Source organism: Culex quinquefasciatus, chromosome 3, assembly GCF_015732765.1.
Source record: "Culex quinquefasciatus strain JHB chromosome 3, VPISU_Cqui_1.0_pri_paternal, whole genome shotgun sequence".
Classification (NCBI taxonomy): Eukaryota; Metazoa; Arthropoda; class Insecta; order Diptera; family Culicidae; genus Culex; species Culex quinquefasciatus.
Genome location: NC_051863.1, coordinates 38,147,565 through 38,161,054, shown reverse-complemented (window position 1 = coordinate 38,161,054; position 13,490 = coordinate 38,147,565). Strand labels below are relative to the sequence as shown.

The 13,490-nt window shown below is 34.6% G+C and overlaps 1 protein-coding gene across 3 annotated transcripts in view; it reads right to left on the bottom strand.

Moving 5' to 3' along the window:
• Positions 1–12,976, bottom strand: part of LOC6039401 — a 114,604-nt gene extending 101,628 nt beyond the window's left edge. For 2 of the 3 annotated variants that reach the window (XM_038259992.1, XM_038259995.1), the window contains exons 1-2: positions 12,901–12,976; positions 3,397–3,732 (exon numbers count right to left, since the gene is read on the bottom strand). The gene's annotated coding sequence lies outside the window, so the exon portion shown is untranslated. The remainder of the gene's footprint in view (positions 1–3,396; positions 3,733–12,900) is intronic. The other variant, XM_038259993.1, reaches the window with a different exon arrangement.
• Between the last annotated feature and the right edge of the window lie 514 nt (positions 12,977–13,490).

The window sequence follows — 13,490 nt, the reverse complement described above, 5'->3', positions numbered from 1 at the left end:
AAGTCGGGTACTTATCAGTACCGGAGTCAAAGTCATATCGTCATTGTAAAATATTACTTTCCCCCCATTTTTACAGTTATTTGAATGATTTTTTTCTACATTATTCATGTAAAATTTACATCTTCTCAAATCATTCACAGATTTATCATGTTTTTCATAAACCAAATCTTTTCTATGCATCTTATGCCAATTATACTCCGACATGAACCTTCTGGCCCAGTAAACTCAACCCACAACAATCTGATGAACTCAACAGCCAACGTTAGGTCTAATCATAAATAATGTATCACTTCTCACGCGAGTTATCACTCGGGAGATGGCACCCTCCCCATCAGTGTCAGCAGTTGACACCAACTTTGCCAGCCTTGCAGTAGCTGCAGTTGGTGGTGAGTCTTCAAAGTCGACTGCAATGAGCAATATCTGATGGTGAATGCAACGTGGCTCTAACCCTCAGCTGGTTAGATAAGTGTTGATGAATTTGGTAAAAAATATTTGAACTAAAATTCATTTTCAACGTATTGCACAAAACAAGAAATTTAAATGTAAATTGCCTGGTATTAACTCTACATCGTATCAACTGCACCAATGGAATTTCAAAGACCACCACCGGTTGACTCAATAGGGTCACGTCGACTCCAAGCCTTCACCAGGCCGCGTTGAGTGGGCCAAAGTGTTGTTCACCCGCGACTCGGGTGCTCAATCGAGCGTGCAAGCACAGCATCACCAACAACTGTTCAAACTGCTGGTTGATCGTTGAAAGGAGAAAAAAAGGCACACCACCACCGTTGTTGAGGGGTCACACAACGGACCGGCTGGAGCCAAGAATCCGAAGGTCACCGCCGTTGAACTGCTCTAAATACGGCAGTACCTCGTATACGCCAGCAACTGTCATGTGGAGAGTTTCGTGTAGAGTTGTGTAGAGTTGTCCAAAATCGAGAGGTTTCGCTTGGCTTAGTTTTCCTACTGCGCCCACCCCACCCACAATCAACGACGCTGATTGTGAGATGTGATTGTGGCAAGGTTTTGAGCCGGAAGCCACACACACATTTCGGAACCATCTCATCGTAGTCGGTGTGCGGCGTCGTTGTTATCTTGCACGCGTTTCGCTCTCGTTTTGGGCTTGGTTTTTGCGGCAGATTTGTAAAAATTTTCCACCAACTTGATTTCTTGGGGGGGGGGGGGGATTGCAAACGAGATGTGGAAAGCATCGTTGATGAAATTGGCGGAATGTGGAGCAATTTTGGGGAACGACCATTCACGGAACGTTAGCCGCGCGAACGCGAACGCTTCTCTTGCTTTGTTACGTCTGGAATGTAAGTTTTTGCATAATGAAATCAGAAACTAATTAATTTGATTGTGTATAAGGCGAAGAGAGATGTGAGCTGGGAAAATGGATAAACTATTATCTGAAAATTGATTTGTTATAAACAAGCAATCTTTTTTTTTTTTTTGGGTGGATTCAAAAACCAGACAAATACATAAAACAAGATTTTAATAATATTCTGAAAATGAAAACTTTTTATCGGGATTCCACTTTGCTACCCAGGTTTCTTTCGGTTTGTTATCGTATCAAATGGAATGATGTACGGAGAAAACGAATCACGCACGGGAAAAGCGATTAAAACAACAAAAATTTAAAATAAAAAAAGTTTACAAATTTTAAAAATAGGGAAAATTCATGGTTTAAACAATGACAAAAAACAAAAAAAAAACAAAAGTTGAACAGATGGCAAAAAAAACAAAAGAAATAGAAAAATAATCTAAAAATCTAAGTTTAAGAAATTAAATTCAAAATAATCAAAAATTTAAAACTATACCTTTAGAAGTTTTGGAGAAAGTCACCGTTTTATTTTTGAAATTGGGCTCTGCTTATATTAAACCAAACATGAAACCTTTTTTGGGTATCTTTTACTGCAAACTTTTTTCTACAATGCGATTGATTCTAAAGTGTATGTCATGTCAAAAAATAATGTTTGGGAACTTATTGGTAAATAAATAAATATCATTTTGAAGAAATACTCTAAGGTCAACATTGTTTCATGCATAAATTTGTGTCCAGGCAATTGCAGTTTTTTCATGACAAATTGGTGCTTCTTTTCAAACATGCAATTTGGGATCCTTCAAGGCATATGCTTAAGAAATTTATTCATAAGATATTTGATGGATATTACATTTTCAGCGGCTTCAGTTTTGGACTAAATATTTTGATTCATGATGCATGATGACGATATTTTTTTCCATCTTGATGTTCTTTAAAAAAAAATACACCGTGAAACATATTTACAAATTTAAAAAAATAATAATAAAACATTAGAAAATTATGAAAAGATAAGATAAAAAGTAATAGATTAGGTTCTGAAATCGCATAACATTTTTGAAATATCTAACATAAGTGTGTTTAGTAGCCCTTTCAAAAATTTATTCTGGTTACTCAAATTTCGAAATATTTTTTTATGAAAAAATAATGCCAAATTTTGTACCATACTTTACCATCTAGTTCAAAAGATGCCCTTTTCAGTCCAAAAATTTAAAAAAATGCGTATTCTGGAAAGTCACCTTTAAGTAACATTTTTTGAGTTTTTTTTTTATTTCTTAAAAGTTCCAATCTTAACCTTAAACTTTGCTAAAGACACCAAATCGATCAGGAAATTCCTTCTCTAGATACAGTTTTTGAATATTCACACGCCCATTTGGTATGACCAGCGTTTTATAGAAAGCAAAAAAAAACTAATAATTATATTTTTATAATTTTGGAAAAAAATACAAAATTCTTGACAATATGCATTATGCATTGCATTTACAATTTTACACCAAATTTCCAAACAATCACCTTAGGCTGCAAAATATTAAAAAACATTTTATTTATCGAAAACGGACCTCGTATGCGTCATCAGGGAAATTAATTGCAACCTTTTTACCAGTTTTGAAGGTCCAAATCTTTTGTTTTTATTTGAGCAAAATGCCAGGTTCTTCAAATACTTGATTTATAATATTTATAAATCATCTGAAAATCAAATTTTGTAGTTGTAGTGCTTTTAGCAAATGTTTTTATTTTTTTTGCGGATTTAATATTTTGTGAAGTTATTCATATTTTAATAAATTCGTTGAATTTGAAAGTCACCTATCTTGTTAACCAACTCAAAAATCATCTATTCAAAAGTACACCTTGTTCAAATTTACAAAGCTGCATTAGTTAGTAACTTCCCACGAACTTTCGTTCGCACCAGCCCCCAAAACAAAGTCCACAATTCAAAATCTCAAAAACCGACCTTATTTCCCCCCATCACAGCCATGTCCGTCAACTTCATCAACTCTAGAACCCGTACCCCTTCGCCAACCCCTCAAACTAATCCCGCACGGAAACCGCGGCAAATCCCACTAAAAAGTCACACTTACCTTGGGCACAACTCCGGACTTGGGTTCGCACTTCTGGGCGCTGCCAGCACTCACTCCGCAGTTGAGCTTTTCCTCGGCAACGGATTAACCGCGCGATCCACTTGACACTTTTAGTTACGACCAACACTTGCACACCATGTGCACACACACGCACGCACACAAATCGCCCACACTGTAAGGTTCTACGCGAAAACGTTTCACTTTCAATCTTGCGGAGACTGGTTTTTAGCTTGTTTTCAGGAATTCCTCACCAGATGTCTCTGTGATCTCACTTTCGATGAGGTTTTCAGAAACGGTGGCTCCAGAGAGGACCGCAACAGGGCTTTGGGGGAACTGCTGTTAAAGGAGGAACGTTAGAAGTTTTTCACACTTGGTGATCGCACAAACACTTTTTAACGATTAGTTCTTGAGTTTATGAGGTTTGGTTTGGTGGTGTGCCCCATGGTCTGACCACAAATGGTCATTTCGCGGTGTAGAATTTGCCTTCCGTTTGGTGGGTGTTACGGTGCTATTTTGATGGTTTGACTCTTTTATCTCGTAACTTTTAAACATAACCTTAAACCAAATCAAATTTGGTCGCCATCTTCTACCTTCAGAGTTGCCAGTTGTTGCTGATTCAATCACTGCCAAACCATCGGGGTTCTACAGTATCAGCAATCTAGACAAGCGAAACACCAAAACGGCAGCACTATTCGCAAGTACAACGTATATAGTTGAACGCTGGAGAATGGATTCGGTCTACCAGGTCTAGAGACCCAAGAGTTTGTCTTGGGGGAGAGAACCACTCCAGTGTAAGTGCGGAATTTTTTGTCGTCGTCATTTTTCTTCTACCCCCGACCTGTCTGTGTTAGGTAGTGAAACCTTCTCAAAGTACCCGCAGTTTTCAGCCGAGATGTACATAAGCTTTTCAATTCACCTCTCGCGTTGCACCTTTATAGCTTTATTATACCGCACACAGGGCGCGAGATCAAGCAGCAAGGTATGTACTGTCTATGGGACAGCTTGTTGTTGTTGTGCAGAATAGCACCGCCGCCGCACCAAGAACTTGGAGTCAACCGTCTTGTTGGAAAGGTTTCTTTGGGTGACGATCGGTGGTGGAATGCATTGGTACTGGTGTGATCGAATCAGTTTGGTGCTTAATAGTGCTTTTATGATTCATGGAAGTTGGTGAGAGGTGTTATTTGTAAAATGGCCCTTTTAGGAGATCAAAATGCTACCTTAATATAATAAGGTCGCACTCTTGCGGAATTGTAAGGGCTTGACAATAATTCAATAATAGATATATGTTATACCTTTAACCCTAGTGGTATAAATATACACCTAAGTCAGTCTGCCACGGCTTGAATTTGTCAAAAAGAATCAAATATTTCAAAAAATCAATATACAATCATTTTAATAATCAATATTAGATGTTGTTGTTTATTTTATTAACGTGACTTTAACCTAGAGAGGTCATTCGTCACTATATCAGATGAACTGGACAACTTCGAAGGATTTCTTGTTAAACCTCGTAAATGATTTAGGAAATTGTCGTACACCTACTTCCACATAAAAAAACACATAAAAAAAGATTATCCCAAAAGCTTTGTAAAATACTTTTTTCAACATTTTTATTTAAAAGTATAACAAAATGTTGGGGCTGAATCTCAATCTTCATCCAAATCAGACTTCCCCCTCTAATTTGACACCACCCTTTTACGCAAAAAAAGTTCAAGCCCAAGAAAATTTTACGTTGTAGAATCGATTGGCGTCCATTTTCCAATTAGACTTGTTGCTTAATTTTCACATTGAGAGAATATTTTCATTAAATTTCTTACCTCACCAACTTGTTCCCGAGAAAATTTAACTCAATTGCCACTTTTAACTCAATGTCTTTTTAGTTCATAAGATAGTCAATTTTGAAAGTAATATCTTAATAATAACCCTAACATTTCCTAGCTAGTATTTAAAAAATATGTTTGAAATACATAGTGTACTATAAGTTAATTAGACAAGGCGCCTTCAACAAATGAAAGGCAGGGATTTCCCGAAAAAAAATATTTCCCGTTTCCCGGGAAATTTGTAAATTTCCCGGGAATTCCAGAAATTCAAGTGGAAGTATACATTTTCTTAACTTTTAGACACTTTTTTTTATTTACAAAAAAAATGAAGGAGTTCAATTTAATTTTATTCAATTCAATTTACTGTTCTTATTGATCTTCATCAGACCGTCTAAAAGTTTCATGTCAAGGTTTATTCCAGATGATATTGTTCTCTGAACCATCCAAAACTGAGAATAGAATTATTATTTGTTTGTTGGATTATTTGTTGGACAACAAAAATTACGAAAAGTTCTGTCAACCGAAGTCATTTATAAGGCTGAATCATTAAAAAATCAGTTGAAAACTGATATCAAGGGTACCCAAAAAATGCAAACATCAAAAATTCGCTCCTAATATTTGAAAACTTTGAATTGTGATTGCATAAAAATTGTATTTCAAGTGAAAAAGAAGATTCTGATGTAAATTTCATGCTTATCTATTTATTGATGGGCCGAAACCAGTACGATGTGTCCTTGAAAAAAATATTTGTCAGGATGAAATTTTTTTCTGCTTTTTTTATTTTTGTTTCAGTTAGATTTTCAATATTATGTTTTATCATATTCTCTCAAACTGGTCACAGAGACGAATTTGAAAGCAATTTTATGGTTTTGGAAAATGGATTTATTTTACTCACTGTCCAAATACTGTGATTAAAAAAAACGAAACTATTGGCACTACGCCCCCCGGGGCATGGCCTTCCTCTAACGTGGGATTTCTGCTCCAGCGCCTCTGACGAGACAGGAGAAACCGGGACCGACGTTTTACTTCACCATCCGATAGAAGCTCAGTGGATAAGGCGGGAATCGAACCCGCGTCTCATAGCATCATCGGGATCGGCAGCCGAAGCCGCTACCCCTGCGCCACGAGATTAAAAAATAATAGCTATTTTTTGACAAAAAAAAAATGATCATCATTTTTTTTATATTTTGTACGAGTTGAAAGACAGCTTAGCAATAAAAGCTAAGCAAATTATATATTCTCTTGAAGTTGTATGCTTTTTTACAAGCAGTGGAGACATTAATAGATCCTCACGTTTATTTTTACCATTTAAGTTGCTATTCTATACAATTTTATTGCAGAATATTAATAATATTAATCAAAACCAGGATTAGAACAAGTTTCGATAAATTTTAAATTTTGTAACCCCGGGAAATTTGACGCTCTATAAAAAACCCTCAGACTCATTCCCTTCCCCCTTAAATTCTATTCAATTTGTGGCTAACGCCCTAATAAAAACAATATTTTGCCTATTTTTTTTTTAAACAAAAACTTAAATATTTATTAAGACTCATTACATTAAGTTTCGAACACAATATTTTTTATAATGGTTATGACTTATTAAATTGAGTTTGAAATAATAAAAATTTAAATTAAAAAAAAATATTTCTGGTATCTCTTTTTTGATTTGATTGAACACAATACACATTTTAATTTAGTTTAAAAAAAATGTTTATAATGAAACGTTTATAATCTCGCCCAAAATCATTCTCAAAAATCAGGGTGCAAAAAAGTATTATTTGCTTAAAGTACATTTCTATCAAAAAGTTTACTTTGTAACTAATATGAGACTTATGAGATTTAAAAAAAATCAAATTTTAGACCACGTATCGGCCTGAGTTATTTGCACGGTATATTTTGTTTTAATTTGAGCTCTTAAGACTATCAAAAACATAATAAAGGATTATACAATTTTTATCTAAAGATTTTGTCCTTCGGCTCTGGTGAAGGTCGAGGGGAAGGAGTACGAAAAACTAAACTTGAAATTTCAAGACCGATTTTTCCACATTTTTACAAAAAATATAACAAAATGCTTCCTCAGTCACAAATGTGCAAAAAGATAAACAAAATTAAAGATAATATTGTTTAAGCTAATGGTTGAAACGTCTTTGTTCGATCTTTAATCCCAAATTCATTTTTTTTTTTAAGCCGTTGCAAATATTTTTCAAAGTTTATGTCGCTCCCCCCTTCAAAATTGGTCCGAAAAATCAGGGGGCAAAAAAAATATGTTTTCTAAAATCTTCAAATTTTAATGAAAATAGAAGTCTTTTCAAAACAAGTGCAGAAAAGTTCAACTTTTCAGCACCCATTTAAGTGCTGAAAAGTGGAGCTTTTCAGCATTTATTTTGAAAAGTGTTGCTATTCGATTCTGTTATTTTTGGTACAGAAAATTAGGCTATTTCGTCGTTCAAGAATGACAGGAAAAGTAAGTAGTTTCACGACGGAATTGCAAAAAATATGTTTCGCAATTTCGTCATGAAACTGCTTACTATTTTTGTTATTCTCGAACGTCGAAACGGCCAACTTTTCTCTACCAAAAATAACATAATGGAAAATTGATGCCATTCAATAACAAGGCCAAAAAGTTAACTTTTCAGCATTGAGGGTGCTAAAAAGTTAAACTTTTCAGCTCTAGTATCGAAAAGTATTTTTTCCAATATTTTGATTGATTTGAACGGTTTATTTCCTTAACACACGGATGTTTGGGATAAAATTCCATTCCATTTATTTCACTCATGTTCATGCTAAAAAAATTTTTTTTTTAAATTGGTTGCAAAAACTACTATTTTGTTTGCAGCAATAAATAACTGATTATGATATTGTTTTGTAATTGATAGATAAGTATAGAATTAGAATACTTGCCCGCTTCCAATTAAATATTACATACTTTTGACTACTGAAAAAACAGTAAACATTGGCAGTTTATAGGCAAACTTTGTTCAATATTCGATAAAATATAAAATTTAACAGAATCAGAAAAGTGATCTTCAACAAATGTTCGAATTTTTCAGCCATGTTTAGGCCGTTGCAAATATTTTTCAATGTTTATGTTTAAGGGGGCAAAAAAAAATTTTTTTCAAAAAACTTCAAAATTTTAAAGGAAATAGAAGTCTAGCCAACCGAAAACCATTAGAAATGCATTTTCCTGCGTTTAAAACCATATTTAGCATGCCTGTGATCGATCAAAAATATTTTTAATTTTTGTGAAATTCCAATGTACAGGCACCGCAAAAAGTTTTTTTTTCGACGAAAAAAAAATCTCTTCAATACTTGGATATTTTGAAAACTAATGATTGCAAAACAACTGGGCAGGTGTAAAATGCATTTTAAAACACTTTTTTCATTCAAATGTTGAGACCATGGCTTGTTATTTTAGTTTTATATATTTTTTTATTTTTTTGCCCCTCCCTCGACCCCGACCAGAGTCGAGGGACATAAACTTCAAAAAATATTTGCAACTGCCTTATCAAAATAAAAAATAACCACAAATAGGTTAAAAAAATGCCACAGATGTAGTAAAATTAAATAAATATATATTAAAAGAAGTTTGAATATCAAACTCTCAAATTGTTCTATTCTCATTACCGATGGTTATCATTTTCATAAAAAAAAAACAGATTTCAAAAGGACCTTTTATTGAAATGACCTCCATTTTTTATTCCCACATCCAATTATGATTCATAAATCCAATCCATATTTTTACTTCCTCCCAAACATCCTTCACTCTTAGTGCGTCCATCCCGGGAATTCCCGGGACAAAAATCCCGGGATTTTTCCTAAACCGGGAATTCCCGAATCCCGGGATTTTCTATAATTTGTCCCGGGAATTCCCGAAATTGAAAAAAAAAAAATCATATTTTGGTCTGGAAATTCAGATTTGGTTGTGAAAATAGTAGAACAATAAAATGAATTAAAATTTGTATTCAGCAAATCTCAGGATTAAATTGGCATTTAAGGAAAAAATATTATAATTTGAATTACCAGGTCCGCAAAATGCCTAGTGCTTTACATTTTTTTCTCTATTATTTTATCTTTTTGAAAAACTGGATATATTTACGTATATTTTCGATTTTAAATTAAAAAAACAATCTCATATCAAATTATTTATAATCAAACACCGGCATCCAGGGCAAATACGTACAAATGTAACGAATAAATACAGCTATTAAAGCAAAAAATATTTGCATGACGTTATTTAGACGACCTATTTAGACTGTAGTTCTGATTTTCCCTCGGTTGGCGGTAGTAACTTGAAGATAATTTGTAAAATATGTTTTATATAAAACAATGAATTCAAAACTTATCTAAAATTTTACATTGACTGGTATCATTTTATTTATTGTCGTTGTTTGTTTTCTAGCTGTTTTAGTCATGTCATATAAAATATATATAAAAGAAAAAAAATATGAAAGAATTCCAAAGTTTTTTTGAATAGGTCCTATAAACATATGGAAAACAAAAGCTTATTGGACTTTTTAAAAAAAAAAAGAATTATGTAATTTGATTCGCAAATAAAAAAAATGATTAATCATACTGGAATTAAACATAGTAGTTGATATAAAATCCTAAACACCACAAAGACAAAAAAAAATCTTTTAGGCTATTTTAAAACTGTCGTCTTTGTTTAGATTGAAGTGAGGATTATAACCATTTGATATTAGAGCAGTTCTCTAGGATTTCGGTCATTCGATTTTTTTTTGTATTTTTTAATCCGACTGAAACTTTTTTGGTGCCTTCGGTATGCCCAAAGAAGCCATTTTGCATCATTAGTTTGTCCATATAATTTTCCATACAAATTCGGCAGCTGTCCATACAAAAATGATGTATGAAAATTCAAAAATCTGTATCTTATGAAGGAATTTTTTGATCGATTTGGTGTCTTCGGCAAAGTTGTAGGTATGGATACGGACTACACTGGAAAAAAATAATACACGGTAAAAAAATTTGGTGATTTTTTATTTAACTTTTATCACTAAAACTTGATTTACAAAAACTCTATTTTTAATTTTTTTATTTTTGATATGTTTTAGAAGGCATAAAATGCCAACTTTTCAGAAATTTCAGGTTGTGCAAAAATCACTGACCGAGTTATGAATTTTTAATCAATACTGATTTTTCAAAAAATCGAAATTTTGGTCGTAAAAATTTTTCAACTTCATTTTTCGATGTAAAATCAAATTTGCAATCAAAAAGTACTTGAGTGAAATTTTGATAAAGTGCACTGTTTTCAAGTTATAGCCATATTTAAGTGACTTTTTTGAAAATAGTCGCAGTTTTTCATTTTTTTAAATTAGTGCACATGTTTGCCCAGTTTTGAAAAAAATATTTTTGAAAAGCTGAGAAAATTCTCTATATTTTGCTTATTTGGACTTTGTTGATACGACCTTTAGTTGCTGAGATATTGCAATGCAAAGGTTTAAAAACAGGAAAATTGATGTTTTCTAAGTTTCACCCAAACAACCCACCATTTTCTATCGTCAATATCTCAGCAACTAATGGTCCGATTTTCAATGTTAATATATGAAACATTTGTGAAATTTTCCGATCTCTTCGAAAAAATATTTTGGAATTTTCAAATCAAGACTAACATTTCACAAAGGCCAAACATTCAATATTACGCCCTTTTAAAATGTTTGTCTTGATTTGAAAATTCCAAAATATTTTTCGAAAAGATCGGAAAATTTCACAATTGTTTCATATATTAACATTGAAAATCGGACCATTAGTTGCTGAGATATTGACGATAGAAAATGGTGGGTTGTTTGGGTGAAACTTAGAAAACATCAATTTTCCTGTTTTTAAACCTTTGCATTGCAATATCTCAGCAACTAAAGGTCGTATCAACATAGTCCGAATAAGCAAAATATAGAGAATTTTCTCAGCTTTTCAAAATATTTTTTCAAAACTGGGCAAACATGTGCACTAATTTAAAAATGAAAAACTGCGACTATTTTCAAAAAGTCACTTAAATATGGCTATAACTTGAAAACGGTGCACTTTATCAAAATTTTAGTAAAGTACTTTTTGATTGCAAATTTGATTTTACATCGAAAAATGAAGTTGAAAAATTTTACGACCAAAATTTCGATTTTTGAAAAATCAGTATTGATTAAAAATTCATAACTCGGTCAGTGATTTTTGCACAACCTGGAAATTTCTGAAAAGTTGGCATTTTATGTCTTCTAAAACATATCAAAAATAAAAAAATTAAAAATAGAGTTTTTGTAAATCAAGTTTTAGTGATAAAAGTTAAATAAAAAATCACCAAATTTTTTTACCGTGTATTATTTTTCCAGTGTAGTCCGTATCCATACCTACAACTTTGCCGAAGACACCAAATCGATCAAAAATTCCTTCAAAAGATACAGATTTTTGAATTTTCATACATCATTTTTGTATGGACAGCTGCCGAATTTGTATGGAAAATTATATGGACAAACTAATGATGCAAAATGGCTTCTTTGGGCATACCGAAGGCACCAAAAAAGTTTCAGCCGGATTAAAAAATACAAAAATTAAAATTGAAGAAAAAAGACCGATTTCGTAGAGAATTGCTCATTATTAAGCTAATTCAATGATTTTAAGCTTGAAAACATAACAAATATAATGAAACATAGATTTTATTACTGATTCAAAAATTTCCCGGGATCCCGGGAATTCCCGGGATTCCAAAAATATTTTTCCCGTTTCCCGGGAAATTCAAAACCCGGGAAAATTGGACGCCCTATTCACTCTCGATGCCTCCTTCACCCCCAGAACTCGCATAAATTGCGTAACCCAAAGCCGTTCCATCCCCCTTAAACATTTCCGCATACCGCTCGCGCGGTGTGGTAGGTTTCGATCACCACGCACCAATTAACGAACAACAACCTAATTATACAGCAAATTAAGACCAATCGCGCTCCATCTAGGTCCTCCCCTCGAATTCTTGCTTCACACCTGCCCGTAGGGGTGGTACCAACTTTGGCGATATCCTGAGCTTGGGCTGACCCAAGTTCCGCGACTGTCTCTACCTGTTGCTGCTCAAGTCACGCAAGCCGCGACTTCTAGCATTCGATTCAAAGCACGTTGATCCTCGGATTCGTTGACGAGTTTCAACTCGTTTTCAGGAGTGTCCTCTGATTGCTGAATCGACCACGTTTTGATATGTAGGCTAATTAGAGGGGCAACGTTAAGGCTGCCACCACCATCTCCAGACACGGACTTCACTCGGCTAGTGTGTAATTCACCGTCTGAAACCACATTTGGACAATTGGCGCGCGCGCGCGCAGAACAACTCTCCGTTTTCGGTATCCTTCTTGCGCGAGAGCCCTAAGAACGCGCGCACCATGTTCTTCGCCACAACTCCGCCGTTTGGCGCTCATTAATTCTGACGAGTTTTTTTTTTGCCTGGGAACACCACCTTCCTTCCACTTGTACTTTGCCAGAACCACGAAGCACACCGTCCGAAACCTTCTTTTTTCTCATGTCACTTCACACAAGTGCGAAAAATTCCACATTTTTGGGGTTATTTTCCGTTTAAGCACATTTAATAATTCTTCTTTTATCCTTCTTCCGCAAAAATTCTCAGTTTTTGCACCATTTTCACACAATCCTTTGAAATAAAGAACTTATTTAATTTCAATTAAAACCACTCCAAACCAACCAAACAAAGCGCTAATATTCTCGAAAGAACCGCGCGGACAACCAGGTTGCTTGCTTCCGTACGCAACGAAATCTTTCACTCGACTGCGCGCGAGAGACCTGTCCGAGCTGCGATCGCGCGAGATCGAGAGGAAAATGTTGCGTCACACGGTGATCATGTGGTGCGACGACGCGATTCGATAAGGACGCCATCGGCAGTGCCTGGGTCCACCGGCGAAATGCGATCGTCGGCACACCACTACAAGCGTGGATGTTGCGTCGCGCGGGAAGGTTATGGCGCGACATGTAGGGACGCGTGGTTTTTCAGAAACCTATTGAATTGATATCGCTGTTTTGCTCAAACTCTTTACTGATTTTTTTTTTTTTTTCGCTGAAAGATTAATAGTGGCAAACAATAAACTTTTCATTTTTATGGTTTACTAGTCGTAATTTATTTATAAAAACCAGAGCTGTAGTGTCGGAGTCGGAGCCGGAGTCGGTGGAGTCGGTTCTTTTTGGGGACCTGGAGTAGGAGTCATAGTCGGAGTCGTCAAAACTCGAGCAGACGGAGTCGATGTCGGAGTCGGAGGCGGATATTTTTTTTTGAGCTGG